General features: G+C 40.3%; 1 long non-coding RNA gene across 2 annotated transcripts; it reads left to right on the top strand.

Moving 5' to 3' along the window:
- Nucleotides 1-655: 655 nt before the first annotated feature.
- Nucleotides 656-18097, top strand: LOC105854373. Of its 2 annotated transcripts, XR_001146047.1 has the most exons (5): nucleotides 656-740; nucleotides 1683-1801; nucleotides 3787-3921; nucleotides 17506-17735; nucleotides 17994-18097. It is a non-coding gene; the product is annotated as an uncharacterized LOC105854373 (long non-coding RNA). The 2 variants fall into 2 exon arrangements; XR_001146048.1 differs by lacking the exons at nucleotides 656-740; nucleotides 1683-1801; nucleotides 3787-3921 and adding an exon at nucleotides 17165-17320.
- Nucleotides 18098-24559: the final 6462 nt, after the last annotated feature.

The raw sequence follows: 24559 nt of genomic DNA, 5'->3' as shown, positions 1-24559 counted from the left end.
AAAGGGTGGCGGCAGTTAAACATCTATATTCAACTGCCTGGATTGAAAATGATCCACATTGCTAACTGTAGTGAATTCACGTATCTGCATGTGTAGCAGGAAACTTTGAGTATATAAGCAATCATGACATCTCGCTGCATTTTCACAGCATCAGGGTTTTCTCTGTAACCACGATACCCCGACCACTGCTAACAAAAATGAGACGGACCATTCTCTGAAATCAGGCTCCCCATTCCATATTTAAAATTCTCCAACTTCCCTCCCCCCAACCTTTCCAGCCGATTTTTGTACCCAAACAGGACACAATTTGTCACCACTTTTGACGTGTATGTCTCTAACGTCCTGATAAATGAATCTGAAGCACCCCCCCCTTTTCGCCCCAACATTTTTGCTCTAATCTGTTAGCAATTCTCAGTGAATCTTATTCGATTGCACGTCTCCTCTTTTTCTTTCCCTGCTTTCTGGATCCTCCAGGGCTTTCAAATCTTTGTGCCAACAACAGCCAGAGGTGGCAGGAGCCCCAGGAGGGGCGTCCCTGGGGCTCCTCCACGCAAGCGCAGAACACCGGTCAGCCGGGCCCCCTGCTCCGGACCACGCCCACCGACCATGGGCCTCCAGGCGGTGCAGCGCTGAGGGGCCTCTGCAGGGTCCGCAGCACAGGCAAAACCAGCTGCTCCGAGTCCTGTGTCTACTGGCGAATTTGTGTAAAGAACTTTTGTAAAGAAATCACACCGCTTGCCGTACGTTACACTTCGGGTCTTGCTTGTAATATTTGTCCTTGCTTTTTGTTTTGGCATGCAAATATCCTTCCCATGCATGTGTAAGTTCTAATATTATTAGTGAACTTAATATCACCTACAACTATATTCCTATGTTTGTATTATGTATTGTGCCTTGTAGTCCCATTTTTAAAAAATGCATTCTCATTCAAAGAATTTTTTTTCAAATTTAATCTTTTCAAGCATCACTCTACTAATGAAATGGGAATATCACTTTCTTTAAGGAAATGCAGATGTTGCACAGATCCTGTTTTAATGTTATCTGGGGTTTTTTCCTAATATACGTCCTGCTGGAATAGGAGAGGTCCAGCAAATTTTCAAGGGGTCATAAAGCAAAATTTGCCGATTTTCATGCTTTAAAAGAGCTGTGAGTGTTTAATTATATGACTTCATGTGTTCTTATGTGAAATGTTGACAAAAGCATTAATCTATGTGGACAGAGCACTAAGATTCACTCTGAATACAGAGATCAGCCATTCTCTACCCTGAAGTATGAATTTCATCATAATATTTGTCTTTCTCTTTCCCCATGAACCTATGATTTCTTCCATCTCATTTTTAAATACCTGCATGACATTCCCATGTAGAGATGGCCCATGACATAGCTATGTATTATTTTCTCAGTGCTTTGGTGAATGAATACTGAGATAATTTTCAAAGAATTTTTTTAAATGTTTCTGATAATGTGTGCACATGCTTCTGTTGTAGACAGCATATACTTCAGTGATATGACCTTGCAAAAAAATGGCATTAGTCTTTTTTTTTTTTCATTTCAATCAGTTATCAAAGTATTTAAAAGTGTTCTTGTGCTTTTCACTTGATATATTATAATTTTGGTTGACTTAGCCAATTATTTATCTGCTTTCTATTATTTAGCTGATTCATCAATATCTATTATTTCAGGTAAACCTTTGACACTTCTCTGTCTTATGAATAAACTGCTGTCCTGAAGAATGAGGATGAGATTGTTCGACCCAGTTGGACAGAGATTTCCTTACTTCAAACCATCAAGAGACACAAAAGTAAGATGAAGACAGAAAAAACTTAGGGTTCCAACAAGCAGATTAAGATTTAGATAGGGGCTGTGACATGAAGGTTACAAAACCAGAAAGATTGTGTGGAAAATAATGCATTTTCTTATGGAGGAAGCATTCTCATAAGATTCCTTTCTGAGACTCAGTAACATGCCAGTCAAGCAAGTACGGAACTCCATGATCAAATGGCTTAAAAATTAGTTGGGGGAGGAGATCATATGTTCTAAGTCTATGAAATGAAAGTAGCCAGCACAGCAAAATCTTTGATGCTTTATGGATACTTTTACTCCAAAGTGTATGACTATCATCAAGGGCTCTGGGGACGAACACTGTATATAGGAATTAAGCGCTGATCTTAGTCAAAGATGCCCACCCTGTCAGAGTCTGGCACTATACATCCCAATTTCACTGCATGTGAAGACCAAACCTATATCCTTTATATTCTTGTAAACTACTTAGACATCAGCATTGATGTAGCAAAGAACAGAAGCAAGATGTTTCCCATATTTAAAGGGAACTGGAGGGTTTCTGGTGAAACAAATAGAACTGATAAGTCTGACTGGATTTTTTCTCTCTTTTTTTAAACATTTATTCATGCATACAGATCTGAGGTACAGGCCAGAGGTGGGGGGGGGGAGTGAGAGCATTCACCAGAGACAGAGTGGGGAGCAGAACTGGCAGATTGACTCACATATACTGACATATACTGCATGCCATGTGGGTCAGCTCCCTGGGCGGGGATGGCTAGCTTCATAGTGCTGTGCTTTAACCCTTTGTGCCACCAGGGAGGGCCCAGATTCTCTCTCTCTCTCTCTCTTTTTAATGATAATTTCATTCTGCTCATATAAAGAGAAGACTAGTTTCTTCAATTCATAGTGTGAGGTAAGTTTATCATCCACACATAAGAAGTCACAAGAAAGGCAGATTTGAATTCCTATGAGTAATTCAACTAACTTACACACATCATTCCCTTCATTTCTAGTAAGTAACCCTTTTCTTCAGGTTTGTTAAGAGATGGTTATAACAAGTAAAAGCTTCTGTCGGGCCCTTCCTGGTGGCGCAGCGGGTTAAAGCACAGCACTAAGAAGCAAAAGCCACTTGCGCATGAGTTCGATCCCCGCCTGCCCGGAGGTGACCACATGGCGTGGCAGACCTCTCCTGACCCGCCCGCTGCTCCTCTCAGCAGTGTACTTCATCCTTCTGCCTGTTTTGCTCCCCACTCTGTCTCTGGTGAATCCTCTCACCATCCGCATCTCTGGCCTGTACCCCAGTTCTGTATGAATAAATAAATAAATCTTTAAAAAAAAAGCTTCTGTCAGTTTACAGTAAGGAAGATGAAAGGGTTGAGGGCCAAGTTCAAATGTTTCTTTGTCTTTGTCTAATGCTTTGCTCCCACAGTCCTGTGGCCCATGTCTCAGTGAAATAACGATGTATACAGTAAACCTGTTTGCTTGGGATCTTGCATGATCACTCTTCTTATCTGGACTTGGTGGATGGGTTGATGAATAAAATAAAGTGAATCTTGAGTGAACCAGTTTGTGGTGACTGTCATATTCTCCACTTCTGCATTTAGGAAATGTTCTTGGCTACTCTAAGCAGAAGACAGTGCCATACCAGAGCGCTGTTTCCAGCTTTACTTGAGCGTGTATGTGACCAGCCAAAGGCTGGTAATGGAAACCTTGACAATCGGGGCTTTCCTGGGTATGCTACTCACTAGGTCTTAAGCTATTGGCCAATATTTTTTGGATTAATTTATTTATTTATGCATACAAGAACTGGGGTACAGGATAGAGGTGTGGGGATCTGGCTAAGAACCACTTCTCAAAGTCAGCAGCCCTGTAGTATGAAAATTTACCCAGAATTATGCTTGCCAATATAGATACCAGTATATGCTAACCACAGTGCAAATATCCAAATGCATTAGCACCTATAAATCTCAACAACATACAAAGATTCTCATTACTGTTTTGCAGATAGAGGTCTGAGTCATTTACAAACTAAGAAGCTCACCCCAAGTCATACAGAAAACCGAAGAATGGGAAGATCAGCCCAGCCGCCAGATACCACAAATCTTCATCCTCAGTGTGAAAACCCACTGCCACCACAAAGTAAGTAGTAAGAAATCTTACATCTGCCGCCCTGACTCCTCCTTAGTTTCACTGTCTTTTCTTTTAGCAGCACATTCTTTGAGCACCACACTGAAAGCTACATTGGTATCTCACTTTGACCTGATAATAGTTTAAGTCTCAGAAAAACCTTTGTATGGGAGAGGGCCCATAATGGCAAAATATCACCTCCCAAATCAAAGAGCCTATTCCAATCATGAGATGTTTTCTGAAATAACAAGATTTTAGAAGTGAAATAGGAGATGGAAGCAACCAACCAAAACACAGATGACAGTGGTTTTGCCCAAGAACACCAAAGCCAGGCACAACTCATAGTGCCGAGGACAGATTTTAATGAGTAGTATACAATGTGACATGGAATTTAGCATGAACTAAATTCCACTTTCATTGTGCAGAGGTGACTGGGCACTTAAACAGAGAATGAGGGAAAGAGAGTTACTGAAGGAGACCTCAGTAGAGTCCGGTAAGGGTTGGTCAGTGTGGCTGTGATTAGGCCAGATGTGTCTTCTAGCTGATGACTTTTTGAAGATAATATACTGTTCTCACACAGAAACTTGGAGACAGAGACCCTTTCCTTCCTAATTTAATTTCAAAAGAATGACTTTCAGTTCTTTGCAAAAGACACTGCCCCAGTTGAAAGATATGCATATGCAATACAAAGGGACAGAAGAAAGGAACATAACCTTAAGCTCTTTTTAAGTGTGTGTTCAAGGGAGGAGAGCCAGGGACTATCATCCGTATTGGCTAGAACAAATATACCATTCTTTTGGCAGCCTGGAGTCATCCTAGAATTGAGCTGTTAGAAACTAAGATAGTTCATTGTGGGCAAACACAATTGTTCTGACAACTTACAGTTTTTATAGCCTAAAGATGAGGATTTTTCCAGGAATTTGACGAGAGTTTGGTGAAGGTAATACTCTTTGTCAGTATCAAAGATAACACTGCATTCTAAAATTTTTGTGAAATCTAACATATCTCAAGTAGTCAAAACAATCCTGAAAAAGGACAAAGTGGAAGGTCTCATACTTCCTGGTTTCAAAACTTAATATAAAGCTACTGTAATTAAAAGCTACTGTATAGTTCAGTCATAAAGGCAGACATATAGAATAGAGAACTCAAAAATAAACCTTGGGTTCTATGATTAAATGACTTTTGACTAGTGGGCCAAGATCATTCAACAGGGAAAGGACAGTCTTTTCAACAAATAGTGTTGAAAAAATACTACTTAAATGCAAAAGAGTAAATTTCAAACCGTATTTTTTTTTATAACGGTTTATTTTTACATCATTTTGTACATTTTTTTCCATCTCCATTGTAATCCCCACAGGTTTCCCATCACCAAATCACCTGTGTGGCATCACCATAGTCCTGTGCACTTCCCTCCCCACCTCCATTTTTTATCCCATTCCACCCCCACAAAATGTCTGATAGATAGTTGTTCATTATTATTATTTTCTCGCCTGGTCCATTATACTCCTGCTATGAGTGAAACCATCCGGTATTTTTCTTTCTCTTTCTGGCTTATCTCACTAAGCATGATCTTTTCCTGCTCCATCCAAGTTGCTGCAAAAGACATGTGTTTCTCTTTTTTGGTTACTGAGTAATATTCCATTGTATATATGTACCACATCTTTCTAATCCAGTCATCTACTTTTGGGGATTTGGGCTGCTTCAATGTTTTTCAATTGTAAATAAAGCAGCAATAAACATGGGGGTACAAGTATCTTTTTCAATCAGTGTTTTTGTGTCTTTTGAGTAGATACCTAGGAGTGGATTGCTGGATCATAAGGAAGCTCCTTGTTTAGCAGTTTGAGGAACCTCCAAACAGTTTTCCATAGTGGTTGTACTAGTTTGCATTCCCTCCATCAGTGCAGGAGAGTTCCTTTTTCTTCACATCCTCACCAACATTTGTTGTTGCTAATTGTTCTAAGATGTGCCATTCTCACTGGGGTGAGGTGGTATCTCATAGTGGCTTTAATTTGCATCTTCCTTATTACGAGTGATGTTGCACATTTTTTCATATGCTTGTTGGCCATCTGCATTTCCTCTTTGGAGAAGTGTCTTTTTAGCCCATTTTTTGATGGGGTCAAACCTTATTTTATAGCATATATAAAACAACTTAGAGTTGGAGCTGGAAAAGATCATGCTTAGTGAGATAAGCCAGAAAGAGAAAGAAAAATACCGGATGGTTTCACTCATAGCAGAAGTATAATGGACCAGGTGGAAAATAATAAAACAACTTAGAGCAGAGACCTAAATATATTTTGGGTTATTTTTAATATTTATTTATTTATGCATGCAGAACTGGAGTTCAAGCCAGAGGTGCAGCAGTGGTGAGAGGCTTCACCAGAGACAAAGTGGGGAGCAGAACAGGCAGAGTGAGAAAGTACACTGCTGAGGGGAGCAGCAGGAGGGTCAGGAGTGGTTTTCATGCAATGTGGGTCACTTCTGGGGCCAGGAATCAAACTCACACTGAAGTGGCTGCAGCCAGCTTGTAGTGCTGTGTCCTAACCTGTTGCACCACCAGAGAGGGCCCTAAATATAAGTTTTAAACATACAAAACTTCCCAAAGAAAACATTTGCAGGAAAAAAATTAATGTTGAATTGAGAGTGATTTATCATACCAGCAGCACAGAGAGCAAAAATAGATAAATTGGAGTACATCAAAATTTAAACACTTCATTAATTTTATTTATTTATGCATACAAGAGCTGGGATATAGGCCAGAAGTGTGGAAAGTGAAAGGATTATCCTCCAAAGACAGAGTGGGGAGCAGAACAAGCAGAGAGACTGAAATACACTGCTGAGGGGAACAGTGGGTGAGACAGGAGAGGTCTGCTGGCCAAGTAGGTCAGCTCCCAGGCTGAAGATAGAACTGAGCCTTAATGATGATAGTGTTGAAACTTAACCCTTACGCCACAGGGAGGCACGGAGAACACAATCAATAAACTAAAAAACAGCCTATAAAAGGGAAGCAAGTACATACAAATGATATATCTGATAAGGAGTTAATACAGAAAAGAAAGAACTTCTACAATTCAACAACAAAACCTGGTTTAAAAAAAATGAGCACTCTTGGCCCTCCCTGGTGCGCAAGGGGTTAAAGCACAGCACTAAGAAGCTGGCCACCGCTGCTTTAGCTCAGTTCCATCTCTGGCAATGCAGACCTCTCCTTTCTCGCCCGCCCGCCCGCTGCTCCCCTCAGCAGTGCCTGTTCAGCTCCCCACTCTGTCTCTGGTGAATCCTCCCTCTGCCTCTGCACAACTGGCCTGTATCCCAGTTCTGTATACATAGATAAATAAATCTTTAAAAAAATAAAAAGAAGAATCCTATTTCTTGACTAGACTCATCTTCCAAGATGTACAATTGTTAATAAGTACACTCAAGGATGATTTGAGTGTATATAATTTGTTATATACATTTGTTATAATTTGAAAAATGCATATTAATACCACAATGAGATATCACCTCAAATTTATTAAGATGTCTGCTATTAAAAAAATAACAAAATCCAAAAAAAAATAACAACCACTGATAAGATGTGTAGACATTGGAATCATTACTTTCTGTTGGTGGAAATATAAAGCGGTAACACTGCTGTGGAAAAGAATGTGGTGGTTCCTCAAAAAATTAAAAATAGCTTTATTATATATTTACACAATTCCATTTCCAGGTATGTACCTAAAAGCATTGAAAGCAGAGCCTTGCAGGTGTTTGTACCTTCATGTTCATAGCAACCTTATTTGTAGTAGCCAAAAGGTGACAACAATGAAATGTCCATCAACAGCTGAATAGATAAATATGGTACAGGCATGTGGTGAAATATTATACAGCCTTAAAGGATGACAGTGGAGACACATGCTACATGGCCATGTTGAGACATTACACTAAGTGAAATAAATCCATCACCAAAAGATACATATGATATGAATCCACTTATACAACGTTTCTGGAATAGTCAAATTCATAAAGAAGGTGAGGTGAACTGTCAAAGGTTAAGGAGGTGGGGAAGAAAAATGGAATTGCTTAATGGCTATAGAGTTTTATTTTAGTAATTTGAAATGAGTTTTAGCATTTGATTGCACAATAGAGTGAATGCACCTAAATATGCACTTCAGGTGGTTAAGATAGCAAAATTTATGCTGCCTGTGGCCTCCCGGGTGGCCTAGGGAATAAGTATAAAGCTATCAAGCTATCCCTGCTGCAGCCTGAGTTTATTCTGGCCAGGGAGGTAGCCCACCTAGGGTGCAGCAGACCTTTCTGATCTTGCCTGCTGTTCCCCTCAACAGTGTATTTCAGTGAATGTCCCTTTTCTTCACCCCACTGTGTCTCTGGAGAATCCTCTCACCCCCTGCACCTCTGGCCTATACCTCAGTTCTTGTATGCATAAAATAAACAAAAATAAATCTTTAAAAAACACCGATAGCCCTTTAAAAAAGTTTATAATGCGACATTACACATTTTTAATTAATTAAAAAATCTTGCTATCTGTAGGTGAGTGTATATACTCTTCGCTGCAAGAGACTGGGTTCAGTAATTCAACTTGGTAAACTATTAGTTAGAAACAAAGCAAAACAGCACACAGAACATGTACATTCTTGCTATGACCAAGTAACAAGACCAACCTAAAAGATAAGGGAAAGAAAAGCAGAGAGGATAGAGAGGTGCCTAGTTCTCAACTCTAGACAGTCACAGAGAAGCTTCTTGAAAGCTCATTTCCATATGCCCTTCAACAGTAGATTGTTGTGTTTGGGCTCTAAGAAGCTGAGTCTGAAATGTCTCCTCTGACCTCACTGATCAAAAGAACTTGAAATGGAATCAATGCATGGATGGGTTTAAGTAGAATGGCACTTAGAACTCAGACAGAAAATCCATCTTAATTCATTCAATTTCATCTGCGTTTCCACATCCTCATTGTAAAATAGGTTATTTACACTTATATTTAAAGCATTTATAGTTAAAGCATCAATTAAATTTTTGTTTCAGTTTTTCTATAAAAAGTCTAAGTAACATGTGTTAAGTGTATTACTTCTCTTGTAGGTGAATGCATTCACGGAGACCCCACTAGCTAGCAAGATTGGCTACAGCACTGTTATATAACCCTCAAACTTTTAAACACATGGATGAGAGTTTCAAATTATCTTTTTTTTTAAAGATTTATTTATTTGTGCATACAGAACTGGGGTCCAGGCCAGAGGTTCAGGGGCAGCGAGAGGCTTCACCAGAGACAGAGTGGGGATCGACGAAGTACACTGCTGAGGGGAGCAGCGGGCTAGATAGGAGAAGTCTGCTACACCATGTGGATCACCTTCCTGGCTAGGAATCAAACTTGTGCTGAGGCGGTTGTGGCTAGCTAGCTTCATAATGCTGTGCTTTATCCCATTTTTCCACCAGGGAGGGCCCTATATAGCATTCTTGATTCAAGATTTATCCCTAAAATTTATCATGTTTTTTATTGCTATTCTAAAATATGTTTTAACTTCAAAAATCTAGTGATTTATTCATGATTATAGGAAGATAATTGATTTTCACCCATTCATTCTGGAAAACAAGAAAAGTTGTGGCAAGCACTTGGCACATAAATTTATGTGAAGAGAAGGTAAATGAAAAACAAAGATGAAGTTTCTTCTTTATTTGAGATGTTAATCAAGTGGAGATTAGAAGAAGCAATGAAAATCAGATTAGACTTACATGTAAATATAAAATAAGAATTGGGGAATCTTGTGAATTTTTAAGAAAATAATCATGCAGTTTAGAATCAGATTCTGCATTGTAGTAGTGAATATGCATCCTGTTGAAATTCACAAGCTATATTGGCATGTATTCTGAACTTAAATGCTTATTAAAGATTTCCTGGAGGAAACAACCTATGACTGAATACATAAAGAATACATAATGTATGTTCATAAATATTAGAGCTAGGGAAGATATAGGGATTGTATTCAGGCAGATTGTATAGAGCATGTGTAGAATTTAAAAGATTTGATATATCTCCTGGAAAGTAGTATTTTCAGGATAATGGAAAATTGATGGATAGCTACATCTGGTATAAATTTTTGAGAGATTTTTATTCTGTGTTTTTTTTTTCTTTTCATTTCTTTTATCAAGCTATTATGGGACTTGTTTTCTAGGAACACAGATGACATAACTTTACAATAAGAATTTGGGAGTCTTGTAAATTTTAAGGAAAAAAAAATCATGGCGTTTTGAGTCAGATTCTGTAAAAAATTGCCACAGAAAAATTTAGTGCTTTTGAAATACAACCTTTCCTTGATCGAGTTACACTTCCATGTGAATGATGCCTAGTCAAACCATGAACACTCCTCCTGAAAAGAGGCAGGTCAGCTCTAAACACAGGTTACTTTCATGCCTTAAAGTTCCCATCTCATATTTCACAGGGTCATGCGATCCTGTTTGGAGGAATTACAGTCCTCTAGCCCCACAGCGCCATCTAGCAGCAAGAGAAATGGGAGGGCAAAAGCAAACTAAATACAAAGTTTAAAAAAGATAGAGAGAGAGAGAGAGGGAGGGAGAGGGAGAGGGGGAGAGGGGGAGAGGGGGAGAGAGAGGTCAGGGTCCAGTTTGCAATCGCAAACTAAATACAAAGTTAAAAAAAAAAAAAGGTGGTCAGGGTCAGGAACCAGAAGTGACTGTGTGTTTAAGCAGGGTTTTAAAAGTATTTATTTCCGTTTTTAGAATGCATTCATTATATCATCCTTCATTTTTGTACGATGTGTGGTTTCCCCATGACATTCCCACCACCGTTCACCCTGCACCATCACCGTATACCCTCGTGCTATCCCCAGCACTCTCCCGGTCCTGCTCTCACCTCTTTCCCTACAGAATGCCTCTGAACTATACTGCCTGGTTATTTTGATTTTTACTGTATTATAGATTTTTTTTCCTGATTCCTTTTTTGTTTTCTCTACATTCCTCCTATAAGTGAGACCATTCGATATATTTTTTTTATTTCAAGAGTGAAACAATGCATCGCTGCTATAGAGAGGAAATGCAATTCTTAATCATTCACTGTAAAGACACATAAGTTTGGCCCAGATCCACTTTTCATCTTCCTGCAGATAATGACAGAGTTTAAGTTTGGTGTTAATCCTATTCGGCTGATGGATTGATTTTATCTGCAAACATAAATGCACAGTTGTTGCCATGGATACATATATTTCATACTTAATTGTAAACTAGTTCAGTTGGCTGAATTATAAACTAGTTCAGTTAACTTTGCATTGTATCACATCCATCATTGCAGAACTGTTTGTTTTACATGCACGTCATTTTCCTCCTCAGTCACACTGTCGTTCATAAAGTGAGTGTTGGGCAAGAGCCTTGAAAGGCTATTATTCTTTAAAACATTTTCCAATTCTGCTAAGACACATCTGCTGCTTCCGCGGCTCTAGGAGAGGGGGTGGGGTAACCAGATATCCGCGGGTCCTAGCTGATTTAGACCCAGAGCCATCAGCACTTCCGGTCTAGGACAGCAGGAAATGCAGGAAATGCGCCATTGACGGCGCAGCCGACTCTCCCGCAATGTGCTGTGGGAAGGTCACGTGCTTTTCGGACTAGCCCGAGACCGCGGAGACCGATCGTCGGGTCTGCGCGGCCAGGGCGGGGCGGGTAAAGGTGCAGTTCCTTATCCTCGCCGGCTTTCCATTTCCGTTTCCTCTCACTCCTCCCGGTCCGTTCGCTTTAAGGTCCGTCCGCTGGGATTTTTATTGTCGGTCTTTTGCTCCGCAAAGACTTTAATAAATTTTGAGTAGCCCACTCATGAAAATGTTACTTTTCTAGTATTCATGCCATGTGTTTGGTTCCTGTTCTTTTATTTTATATTCACCTCGGGTTAATTTTATTTTCCCGAGAACAAGACCTAGGGTTTGTTTTGATTTGCCAAAAAGTACTTGCTGAGTTGTTTCCACAAACCTCTTATCAGTTTTATCGTTAAACATTTCTTGAAGCCATAATTTGCTATAATTCACTTTAATTATTAATACCTTTGATTTATTAGATTCATCCAAAAAGGTTAAATTTTTTTCGATAATACTGAACTTTGGATTTCTGTATGAGATACCACTTTAATTGTTTATGTATTGCTCTTAAAAAATCTTTGTTTTCTATTTTTTCTTTCTTTCCAATAAAATGCCTTTAATATAGAGGACTTGTGTGGGGCTTCACGATGAAACTTTCCATACAGTCTCAGTATTCACATTTTTAACTAAAAATCTACGAAGTTGAAGAAATTTCACAACTTTTTTAAACAGCCGCTGGACCTTGTTTGTCTATGAGGACTGAACTTCCCGACTTAAATAGCCTTGTTCTCCTCTTAGAAGCAATCATTCAATCCAAAAATTGTTTTTCAAATTAATACTGCCTGATGGAAGTTCTCAAATCCAGCAAACCAGACCCTATTTGATAGACCTCTTACTTCCTAGGCTTAAAGTATCAGTGGTTGCCAATGTAATATTACAGCCTATGAATATACTTGAATAACAGAAAATACCTTCTATACAAACTTTTTTTTCCTACTTTTAGACAGAAATGCCTACTTTTTCAGCAGTTCTGTGAATTGAATTAAAGAGCAGAGTGGCTGTTAAAAAAAAAAAAAAACAGGGGCCCTCCCTGGTGGCATAAAGGGTTAAAATGCAGCACTATGAAACTCTCCACAGCCACTGGAGCACAAGTTTGATGCCTGGCCAGGGAGGTGACTCACACTGTGGCAGACCTCTCCTGTCTCTCCAGTTGCTCCCCTCAGCAGTGTATTGCAGTCAATCTGCCTGTTCTACTCCTCGCTGTCTGGGGAATCCTCAGCACTGACACCTCTGGCCTGTACCCCTGTTTGTGTATGCATAAATAAGTGCATAAATCTTTTTTTTTTTAAATACTGCCTCTAAGTCACCTATTAATTCTGCTAGACATTTTTCTTTTCCTTAAAGTAAATTCTCCAAAAGCTATAATTCAGAGGTTGGCAATATTTTCAGTAAACAATTAAATACTTTAAGATTTTTGACATATCTCATACAATTATTCACCCCTGCAGTTGTGGCCTGAAAACCACCTTAGACTGAATATAGATGAATGGGTGTGACTGTGTTCTAGCAAAGACTTATTTGCAGATGTATGATATAACCAAGTTAATTCCCAGCACTGAATTTAACTGATATTTTACTCGTGGGAAACAACAGTTTATACAACCTCAAAGACATGATTTTTTTTTAGTTGCTAATTTGGTTTTATCTCTATTTCGTGCTTTAGGAAGACGTTTTCAAAATATTAGAGAAGGCAAGGGAATGGGAGGAACTCCCAACATAGACACAGTGGTTTGTTGGATTGTACGAGTGATTGTGTTAGTGTTCTATTATACCATATACTCTTTTGCTTTGCTAACTGCTTTATTTTTTTTTCTTTTTGAATGATAAGTACATGCTGATGATAAGAGTAATATATTTGATGATGATAAGGTAGACTTTATTCAGAACTATAGTGATAGACATAGGTATCACTGCTTTGGGGTTTTACAGTTGGAGAGAGTGAACTCAACTTCAAATACATCATAGATAAATGGGAATTTCTATGGATAGAAAATTACAAAGAGAAAATATCAAGCATAAATGAGCTTCCAGCTAAACAGACCTAAGAGGTGTGTGTGTGTGTGTGTGTGTGTGTGTGTCCCAAAAATAAAATAAGCTAAAGAAAATAAAATTTTATTAAGAAAATAGTAAATGAGGGGACCTCCCTGGTGGCACAGCAGGTTAAAGTGCAGCACTGCAAGCAAGCCAGTCACTTCAGTGGAAGTTCCATCCCGACCCCGGGGTTTACCCACATAGCCCAGCAGACCTCTCTGGACCTCCCCCGTCCACCCTCCACTCCCCTCAGTGTAATTCGTAGATCTGTCTGTTCTGCTCCCCACTCTGTCTCTGGTGAATCCCCTCACCACCCCTGCACCTCTGGTCTGCACCTCAGTTCTGTATGCATAAATAAATAAATCTTTAAAAAATAAAATCATAAATGAATCATCATAAAGGTCTTCATCCTTTTCTATATGTTTTGTAGATTGATAAGCCTATATGTAAATGAACATGCACAGTTCAAACCCATATTGTTCTAAGAGTTAACCGAAAATAGCTAAATAACCCAAGTATGAAAACAAAACAAGTAGCTTCCAGCATTTGCATTGAAGGGTGTTTATAGTGAAAGTGTAGGAAAGTTGATATTTACAAAGGATGTCAACATAGGAAATAAACCCTTTTAGCATCTCCTTCTTTCAGGGAAAAGTGTTCTCTGTTCTGGAAAACAGAATTATTTAAATAAGTAATATGTAAACAAAATATGGCATTTCAGAATGGTCCATCCATGTCATCAAGGATGTAACTTTCTGCTAGTCTTCATTTCCCATCTGAAAGGTCAAGTCTTCATCCTCACACTGTCGTTTTATGGTGTCAAGGTGATAGCCACACCTACAGAGTTTTTGCAGTCAGTAGTAATGGAGAAAAGAAAGTCAAGGACAAATTTCTTCTCCTTTTCTGCAGATGTTCTTGTTTGTCCTAAAGGATCCATCCTTAGAGAACAGGACCTGTGTCTTTTAGGTACAGTTGTGTTGTATGGCCTCCTTCGTATGCAAAGGGGAAGAGGATTCACAGTTTACTTGTCTAGATAGAGGAACTCCCACAAACACATATGAAGTGAACTTATACTCTCCTCATTTGCTTCTGGATAACAGTTGTCCTCTGCAGGCAGAATAAAGTGCCACTTTCTCAGTCCTATTACAAGGTGATGTGGCAATGGTGAGGAGAGGAGGTTACAGCCAGCTGGTTAATTCACTAAGCCTGTGTCCTGTCAGCTCCCTGACATGCCATTTATCTCCATACAAGTATTTTTCTTTCTCTTCCTGGCATCAGTAAAAATAACTACCTCATATATATCTTGTGTGACTTAATTACTTTAACAAATCTAAAGAATTAACCATGATTGAAACAAACTGAAAGTTCCATGAGTATTAATTGTTGGATTTTTCCTACCTAGATTGTTTAGCAGATTAAAAAAGAAAAAGCTCTCATAGAAAAAGGACAATGTACTTTTTATTTGTCATGAAATCACTTATTGTTAAGTAGTTAATTCTGAGGGTTCATAGAGGTGAGGGGATTGGGATTTCCTCAAAATTTCTTGACCAGGAAGCTCTCTTGTATGCTTACGTCTATGCAGGTTTTGCTTGCTTTCTTTTTTTTTTTAATGATTTTTTAAAGATTTATTTATTCATACAGAAATGGGGTACAGGCCAGACATGCAGGGGCGGTGAGAGGATTCACCAGTGGCAGAGTGGGGATCAGAACAGGCAGATCGACGAAGTACACTGCTGAGGGGAGCAGTGGGCGGGTCAGGAGAGGTCTGCCACGCCATGTGGTCACCTCCGGGGCAGGCGGGGATCGAACTCATGCTGAAGTGGCTTTAGCCTCCCAGTGTTGTGCATTAACATGCTGTGCCACCAGGGAGGGCCCTCTTTTTTTTTTTAAGGTATAAGGATTTATTTTTTTATTTATTTACACATACAGGAATTGGGGTCTAGACCAGAGGTTTGAGGGGGTGATAGGATTCACCAGAGACAGAGAGGGGAGCAGAATAGAATAGTGGATTTACTGAAATACACAGCTGAGGAGAGCAGCAAGTGAAACTAGAGGGGTCTGCTGTGCCATGTGGGTCAGCTCCCTGCTTGGGAGGGAAATGGTCTCCTGCAGCAGTGGCCAGCCAGAGCTGGATAGTGCTGAGACTCTAAGCCCTGCTCCACCAGGGCAGTTCCGGTTTCCCCTAAACTTAACACTTCCAAAGTCTCTTCCTAAGACTCCTTACCTGCAACTATGCAGGTTTTTCTTTTCACAAACCTGTGCTTTCTGGGAGAGCTCTTTCTCCCCACCTGTGTCTGCACAAGCATCCTTTACTTTCCTTTTTAAATAATGAACCTACACTTTTGAATATTTTTTTAAAATGACCTCCCAAACAGAAGCACACTTAACTGTGGCAACAGCCACATATACTGGTAAAGTGCAAAGAAGTCACATGCCACATGCCTGGGCTGTGAGTGCAGTCAGCAAAGAGATAAGGATAAATGCATAGGCAAGACTCACCAATTTTGTCTCTACTATGTAATCTTTGCCTTAAAACAAAGTCACATTTTGTGTACTTAAGAAGTTCATTTGAATAAAGAAAGGGAGGTTGGTATAGCATTTCATTCATTTTTTCAAACTGAAATGCTGAGCCACCCACATGACATCTGTTCTGCTCTGTGGGGATCAGGGGATACACAGGTGTCCAGAGCATATGAAGATACTGCTCTCTCAGAAACAACAGTCTGGCAGGCATTCCAACAAGCAGAGAAATAATTTTGGTCTCCACCAAAAGAAAGTAGTTCAAAAGTGATAGAGTATGCTATGTGGGGCTGAATACCGCCCCGCACACACGCACACCCCCTCAGTCCTGTGGAAGCCCTACTCACATGATGTCATGGTGTCTGGAGGTGGGCCTCTAGGAGGTGATTAGGGATAGAGCAGGTCTTGGGGAAGGAGCCCTCATGAAGGGTGTCCCTGTGAGAAGTGGTGCACACACACAACCCCAGGTGTACATGATGAGGAAAGCCTCATGAGCACACAGTAAGAAGACAGCTGTCAACAAAGCTGGAGGAAGGTGTTCACCTCACCGAGAACTGATCTACCGGTGTCGTCGTCTTGGCAGCTCATTGAGGATGGGTGATGCCGGGGGACTTTCCATGTCTCGGAGCTATAACTTGGGCTCGTTAGCCCAAGCCAAGAGGTGTGCCTGTCTGGAAGACAGCCAGGACAAGTGAGGTCCCTGGACCTCACCAGGGGGTGTTCTGGGCACCGGGAATAAGGACTGGAGGGGACAGAGAGGGCTCCCAGGGACTCGGACAGGTGGGGGCCGTGGGAGTGCAGGTTCATCCCTCTTCCCACAGAGCGCAGATTCCTGATCCCGCAGCCCCGTGCACGTGTAGGTGGGTCCAGCGATCCGAAATCTCTGCGTGTCCGGCTCACAGCGCCACCTAGTGTCGGTGGGACGCGGGGAGCGGCCCTGGCAGGAAGTTGGTGGGTCTGCAGCTGCGCAGAGAAGCAACAGGACCCGAGCCGGACGGGTGAGGCCGGCAGGGGGCGCTGCGCGGCCGTGGCGCGGTTGTCAGCCAGCCTCTTCCAGACTTTTCTTACAGGCGCAAGCATCCACCTGTGAGCCTGGTCTCTCTGAGGTTGCTCGCTTTCCAGAAACTCTCAGTATTTTCTGCCGTCTGCATCTCCCAGCAGAGCTCTTTCCTACTGCGTTCCCTCTACCATCTGTCGGATGTGGGGGTCCCAATAGTCAGCCAACTCGAATATTGGTAAATATTGGTAAAACTCGAATATTGTTCATATGTCCTATGCCAAGGAGAAGTAGCATTTACCGTCCCATGACATGCCTTTGTTTGATGCTCTCTTTTTTTCAGTTTATGTTTTGTTTTCTCATTCTCCTCTCCCTCTCTCTGCCTCCCTCCTGTCCCTTCTGGCACATCACCTCCAACCCAAGAACGTTGCTCTCTGAGAAGGCCAGCCCAGCTGCTGAGATTTCAACTGGGGCTCAGATTGCCTATAAAAACTGGACACTAAAAAATTCTCACCGTTTACTCTGCAATCTTCCGATGACCTCCTTCGCTGCTGCCTGTGAAAACTCGATGCTGCGGGGTGCTGGTGAGGTCCCCAACTCCTGAAGCCCATCCAGTTCTCGCCATCTTGGTGGGGAGGTAGGAGCCGGTGTGGGTAAGTGCTCGTTAGCTGACCCAGGCAATTGGCCCCTAGACCAACACTCCCGTCCCATTTTTTGTAACTGTGACTCCCTGATGCAACTGAGACCCGGCCCACATGTTTTGTAGTCCTTCTTTGTCCCTTTGAAGATTCCGGTCATCTCGGCGCACGTAGAAGTTAAGTTCAGTCCACGCTGGATTCTTATTATGACAGAAATACATTCCTGGTTAGCTTATGATCTTTTAAATTCATGTCTGACTTTGTCTTTGATAGGTATGTGATTCCATCAGTTGGACCTCAGTCACAGCCATCATCGCACCCTCGAATCTGACAAGCAAACCCGTTCAGCTGCATGAACACCCACGTCTCGGCACCAAACCCCTCTGGCTCAGTCCATACCCCGTAGTCCGTGGTGAGTGAAGCTCCCTGTCCAGTGCTTTGGACAAATGTCCATTAAAGCATGGGGAGGATAGACTGTTATTCTTACTGGGTTTACAGTCCCAGGTATCTTGTGAAGTGTACCTGTTAGGATAGAGGTCCTAGTGTTATAGGGCACCCCAATTCTGTTAGAGGACAGGGGGAGAGGAGCACCTCTGAAGCCCCAAAACCTGCCTGCTCTAAATGGGTTCTGCCATCCGCCGCAACAAGACAAAATATATAAAACTTTAATGAAAAGGGACTTTAATACAGTAAATATACAATACGGAACACAAAGAGTATAACTTCTAAATCAAACACCTGAAGTTACCCACCCCTCGTGGGCAAAAGTCAACCCAAAAGGGACTGGCCCAAAGCAAGGCCTGAAAGCCGCCACTAGACTAAAGCACTTTCTGGCCGGGACCCACGGAAAAGGGTCAGAAATGGCCAGACAAATCTGAGAGAAAAAGAGCAACATCAAAATCAATATAAACACTGCCATAGTCACCTCCCTACAGGTCTCTCACCCACATCTGCCTTAGCCAGTCCAGGGTCAGGAAACAAGCCCGGTTTCTTCATCACATGCTTGCTGCTCCATATGGCTTCCTTAGGTCTCCGTCTTGTTCTCCATCCTGCTTCATTCTCTCCTTCTCTCTTCTCTTCTCTCCTTTTTCTCTGCTCAGCTCCACCCTCCTTCTGGGTGGGGCAGGGAACCTGGAACTTCCCTTTTTCCTAGAGACCCCCCTGTTACACTAATAGCACCTTGTTTTGAATGAATCCCCTGACAACTATGTTGGAATTTTTCCTGGATAATTAATTTTATTGATATAAAATTGACATCACATGCGTTTTGGATGTACCACATAATGTTTTGATGTCAAGATTGCAAAAAGATTATCATAATATGGTTAGTTCACATATATTACCCCACATATCTTAAACTTTTATTCTTGTAATGAGAACTTTTAAGGTATCTTTTCTTAGCAACTTTTGGGCAGATATTACATCGGAAACTGTTGTTACTATGCTATGTATCACATCCCAAGACTTTTTGTGATTTATCTTACAAGTTGGAGTTTGTAGTTTTTAACACCCCTACTTCTTTTACCCTGCCTTCTGTCCCTGAAAGACCCAACCTGCTCTCTATATGAGTTCAGTTTGCAATTATTTTAAATTCTTTATGTAAGTGATGTCCACAATAGTTGCCTTTTTATGACATTGTAAACATAATGGCCTCAAGGTTTATTCATACTGTCACAAATCACAGGATTTCCTTTATTTTTTGGCTGCATGATGAGAAGGGAGAGAGAGAGAAAGGGAAAGACAGAGATTGATTTCAGTTGGATTTTTTAAAATTCCTTCCTCTGCTAGCAGTCACGTTGTTCCATCTCTTAGTTATTGCAAAAAAATGCTTCAGTAAACATGGCAGTGCAGATGTCTTTGCGAGAATGATTTTATTTTCTTTGGATAAATACCCAGAAGTGGTTTTGCTGAGCTATGTTATAGTTTTATTTTTAATTTTTTGAAAAATTTGCATACTATTTTATAAAATTGTTGGACCAATTTATATTCCTGCCAACAATACACAGTGTTCCTATTGGCACACTTTCCTCTTTCCGACATTTGCTGTTCTTCTTGTTTCCATAATTGTCCTTGGCTGTTTAATCCTGGCTTCCTGTGAAGCTTGTCTCTTCTCTTGACTTGATCCTGTTTCTAGGCCGGGAATTTCCTGCTTGACTGAAGCCCCCATTCACAAGTCTAAGTAGATTGTGTGATGCTGCGCCTCTAACCCCCTCTGCTTCTTTACTTGCTGGCATTAGTGTACAAGGGTAATCTGGAACTTCAGTGGCTTCTTGGGGAAAATTAAGATCTCCCCACACTGGGACTCTCAGGCCTCTCCTTCCCCATTATGTCTGCTTCTCCCTTTACCACGTTGGATCTTCCTCATCTTCTTTGCTTCCTTTCATAAATCCCCCTCAAGCCTTATCTCCTTCATCCCTCTGTTCTCCATCCCTTTGAAAATCTACTTCCTCAATTGTCTGTAATCATTGGAGCTTTAAGCCCCCTGCTGCATGTCTGGGACTGAGGCCTCCTCCCTCAAAAGGAACTTCCTGAGGCTGAAAATAAAAAGACTAATTGGAAATAAACAGCATAAATTATCCACTCAGTTGAGGCATTGGGGCTTCCAAAGAGCTGCTTGAGTACACCCACTCTCTTGCCTAAAATGTGGTCCATAGACTCTAAATTCCATATCAGAACCAAGGAAATATTTGAAATTCCTTTTTAGTGATGTAGCATCACATTAAAATATCATGTAAGTTTAAAGTGTAAATCTTTATGGCAACATCAGTACACACTACATTAAGATCACAACTGAGAGTCTTAATTCCATCATTTACTATATTAATGTATTCCTTTTACTTTAGTAAATCATCTACCTTCTCCTTTCCCTCTGGTAACCACTTACTTGGCCTTATAGTTTAAGGTCACTTACTTGGCCTTATTTATTTGTGCATACAGAACTGGGGTGCAGGGGCAACGATAATATTCACTAGAGACAGAGTGGGGAGCAGAACAGGTAGATCAACAAAGTACGCTGCTGAAGGAAGCATCAGGTGGGTCAGGAGAGGTCTGTCGCGCCATAAGGGTCACCTCTGGGGCAGGGGGGTGGGATTGAACTGAAACGAGCTTAGCACTGAAGCAGCTGTGGCCAGTTTTCAGTACTGTGTCCTAATTGTTGTGCCAGCAGAGTGAAATCATCTGGTGTTTGTCTTCCTTCATCTAACTCATTTCACTTAGCAAAATACCCCCCAGGTCCATCTATATTGTCACAAAGATAGTCTTAAAAGTCTCTTCCAAATAATTTTTTAAAGATTTATTTATTTATATTCATACAGAACTGGGGTACAGGCCAGAGGTGCAGGGGTGGTAAGAAGATTCACCAGAGACCGAGTGGGGAACAGAACAGGCAGACCTATGAAGTACACTGCTGAGGGAGGCAGCAGGCGAGACAGGAGAGGTCTTCCGTGCCATGTGGGTCACCTACAGGGGGGGATCATGCTCCCACTGAGGCGGCTTCTGCTAGCTTGCAGCTGCCCTCCACCCATTGTGGTAACTGGGAGGGCCTCTTGTCACTTTTTAAAAATAGATAACTAAGTCTTGCTCACAATGTAACATATCAATCTGGATTCTGCAGAGAAACAACACACACACATACACAGTGATATTCATATGTATAATACTTATATACACACGTGTAAATAGATACCATACATGTCACTTAATATATGTATACTTATTGTAGAATCTGTAGTAATTAGCACACACAATCATGGAACCAGGAAGACCCATAATCTGCAATCAACAAGCTGGAAACTGGCAGTATAATTTATCCCAAACCCAGAGAACTTGAAAGTCTTTGTTGAACACCCCAGTGATTGTTGTAAGACATGAAAACTGGGAGCTCTGGGAAAGAAAGTTTGGACTCCCAGCTGAAGAAGATATGAAATTTGCCCTCCATTGGCCTTCTTGTTCTAAATTTTGCGTCTGATTGAATGATGCCTGGCCACATAAGATTCTGATTCTCATCTTACAGAAGAGAGGTGCTAAACTATTTAGGTTTATTAGGTTTATTACTTAGGATATATTGCCAGTATCCTCATTGTCAGATTATTATGTAAAATATCTCTTACCACAGAAACAACAAATACTGGTTATCAAATTAGCTTTAACTTCAATTGGAATCATTTTTTTTGAAAGTTTGATTTTTAAAAATATTTTGTGTGGGCTCTCCCTGGTGGTGCAGTGGGTTAAAGCACAGCACTAAGAAGCTAAAGCCACTTCAGCATGAGTTCGATCCCCACCTGCCCCAGAGGTGATCCACATGGCGGCGGCAGACCTCTCCTGACCCGCCCACTGCTCCCCTCAGCAGTGTACTTCATCGATCTGCCTGTTCTGCCCCCCACTCTGTCTCTGGTGAATCCTCCAGCTCTGCACCTCTGGCCTGTACCCCAGTTCTGTATGCATAAATAAATAAATATTTTTTAAAATTTAGTTTGTTTTATGTTTTGTTTTCCAGATTAAAGGAAAACTCTTCTTAAGTGGTGACATATAGCAGCTTGCTAAAGTATACCTTCTTGAGCAAAGATGTAGAAATTTCTTTTTCTCCCCACTTTGTCCCTCCAGAATTAAAAACTCTTAGTCAAAAGTCTTACATTTTTGACAAAATAGTTATGTGTATGCTTTCAACAGCAACAAAAATCTGTTCTCCTTGTAGCAGGATGCTTTGGGAAACAGTAGTTACACTGTGTCTGGAGTGTTGAATTTAAGAATGATATGCATCGAGTCAGATACAACAGATGGCTTTACGGAACTGAGGTTGACTTTAAGGTACCAAAGCTTACAAAAAGGCCCTTTAATTTCCTTTTACTTTTGGTTGACATGTGCAAAAAATATATATATCCTAGGGAATGATAGTGGATTATTGCACACACAGCATGGTAATGACTGTACCAGATGTAGTTTTATTGATAGAGCAAATTCACAGATAGCCTGCCTGCTAACCTGGAATGCAGCTACTGATCCAGCAAATATCTTTATCTTCATACCTCACCTTGACACTCACCAGAAGCAGTTTCCTTTCAGTTTCCTTTCAGGCAAACAGTATCCTTCTGTATCCTACCTCAAGTGTTGCTATACCTCAGGGTGTATCAACTCCTCAGCCCTGTGTAACAGTGTATTTTACATGGATGTTGACTGACTTCCCTTCCAGTCAAACTTTGTTATTATGACTGTGTTTCCCAGTTGTGTCTCTTGTTTCAAGGAGGTGAAATTCTTGGTCATCTTTCATAAGTAACTATTTTACTAGAACTATAATACTTGCTACCAGTTTTATAATTTTGGTGGGATCAGGTAGGGAAAAAAGTATTTTTTGTATCTTAGTTTAAAAATGTGTATTTTACCTATTCCAGAAAGTCACACACAGTGGTGAAGGTCTCTGGGTGCCTTGGTGGTAGGTGAGGTATTATTGCATATATCTGAAAAGGGTGATACCTCTGAATCATATATGCAGTGTTGAAAACCAATGTTATTTCAGGTTAGAGAGAGAGAGAGAGAAGGTGTTCCTTCAATCTGGGAAATACCAATGAAGTTTCAGACAAAAATTTCGAGAATATGTAATTGTCCACATCATTCATCAACCTCATGTAATTCTTATTTGCATGAATAGAGGTTAGCAGTTTTAGAAACACATTTGTTTCATTCCTTCTGGAATTTCTTATTGAACCTAGTAGCATGGGTTCATATTTATTGAAATTATCAAATCACAAAATATTTTTGCTTCTACATAATTATAATCATTTTCAGAATAGAACCAAAGCAAACTAAAACTATAAATAACAGGGGCCTCCCTGGTGGTGCAGTGGGTTAAAAGCGCAGCAACACTGGGAAGCTATCCACAGCCACTGCACACACAGATGTCTCAATTTCTTTTTCATAACACAATAGCCCTCTTCTTTTTTGCCCGATGCTCCCCTCAGCAGTGCATTTCAGGTAATCCACCTGTTCTGTTCCTCATTCTGTCTCTGAACAACTCTCTCACCCCCTGCATCTCGGGCCTATACCTCAGTACATATATGCATAGATAAATCTTAAAAACAAAAAATTCTAATATTTATATATATATATGTATATATATATATATATACATATATATATATAACAATTGACTTAAAGTATCCATGGTTAAAGATATGATGGAAGCCTGGAAGCCAGTTGAATAAGAAAAAATAGTTCTCTGGCATGTAACATTTTCACAATAAGACAACCTTAGGGTATTGTCATTTCTGAAAACTTTATTTCTAGAATACCCATATTGGTAATATGTATCCACATACATATGACCTAGGAAGCATGTCATTGCTAATTATTTATGAATACATAATTTGATATACAAGTAAGTCAAGCTACTGAAGTGTGCCTTTTACTATATGACTGACAAATCCTTTGAATTAGTCAGGTACCCACTAATTAATTCTCAAAGTTAGGAAAAGGAAAGATAAGAAAAATACTCTAAATCTCAAAGTTAGGAAAAGGAAAGATAAGAAAAATATTCTAACAATGGTATTAGACATTGTAAAAAAATTTTTTTAAAGGTTTGGCCACTTGACTTAAAAAGAAATAAAAGTAAATATAATAGCTTTCTTAGTTGTCTGTTTATCTAGTGTGTCCGCTGAAAGATTTCAAAATAAGTACAGAAAGTCATAGTTTTAAAAAAGTGTAGTCTTTTTCCTATTGAGAATATTCTGTTTTCATAAATAATCAAAGACCTGTTAAAGGTAACATTGACAGGAAATTATTTTAAAATAAAAAATCGTGGTTTCTCAGAGAGAACACTTAAAATGGAAAGGAAATTTTTTAAATTT

The sequence above is a fragment of the Condylura cristata genome, unplaced genomic scaffold, assembly GCF_000260355.1.
Source record: "Condylura cristata isolate star-nosed mole 26May11 unplaced genomic scaffold, ConCri1.0 scaffold00035, whole genome shotgun sequence".
Lineage (NCBI taxonomy): Eukaryota > Metazoa > Chordata > Mammalia > Eulipotyphla > Talpidae > Condylura > Condylura cristata.
This window is presented reverse-complemented; position numbering and strand designations above follow the sequence as displayed.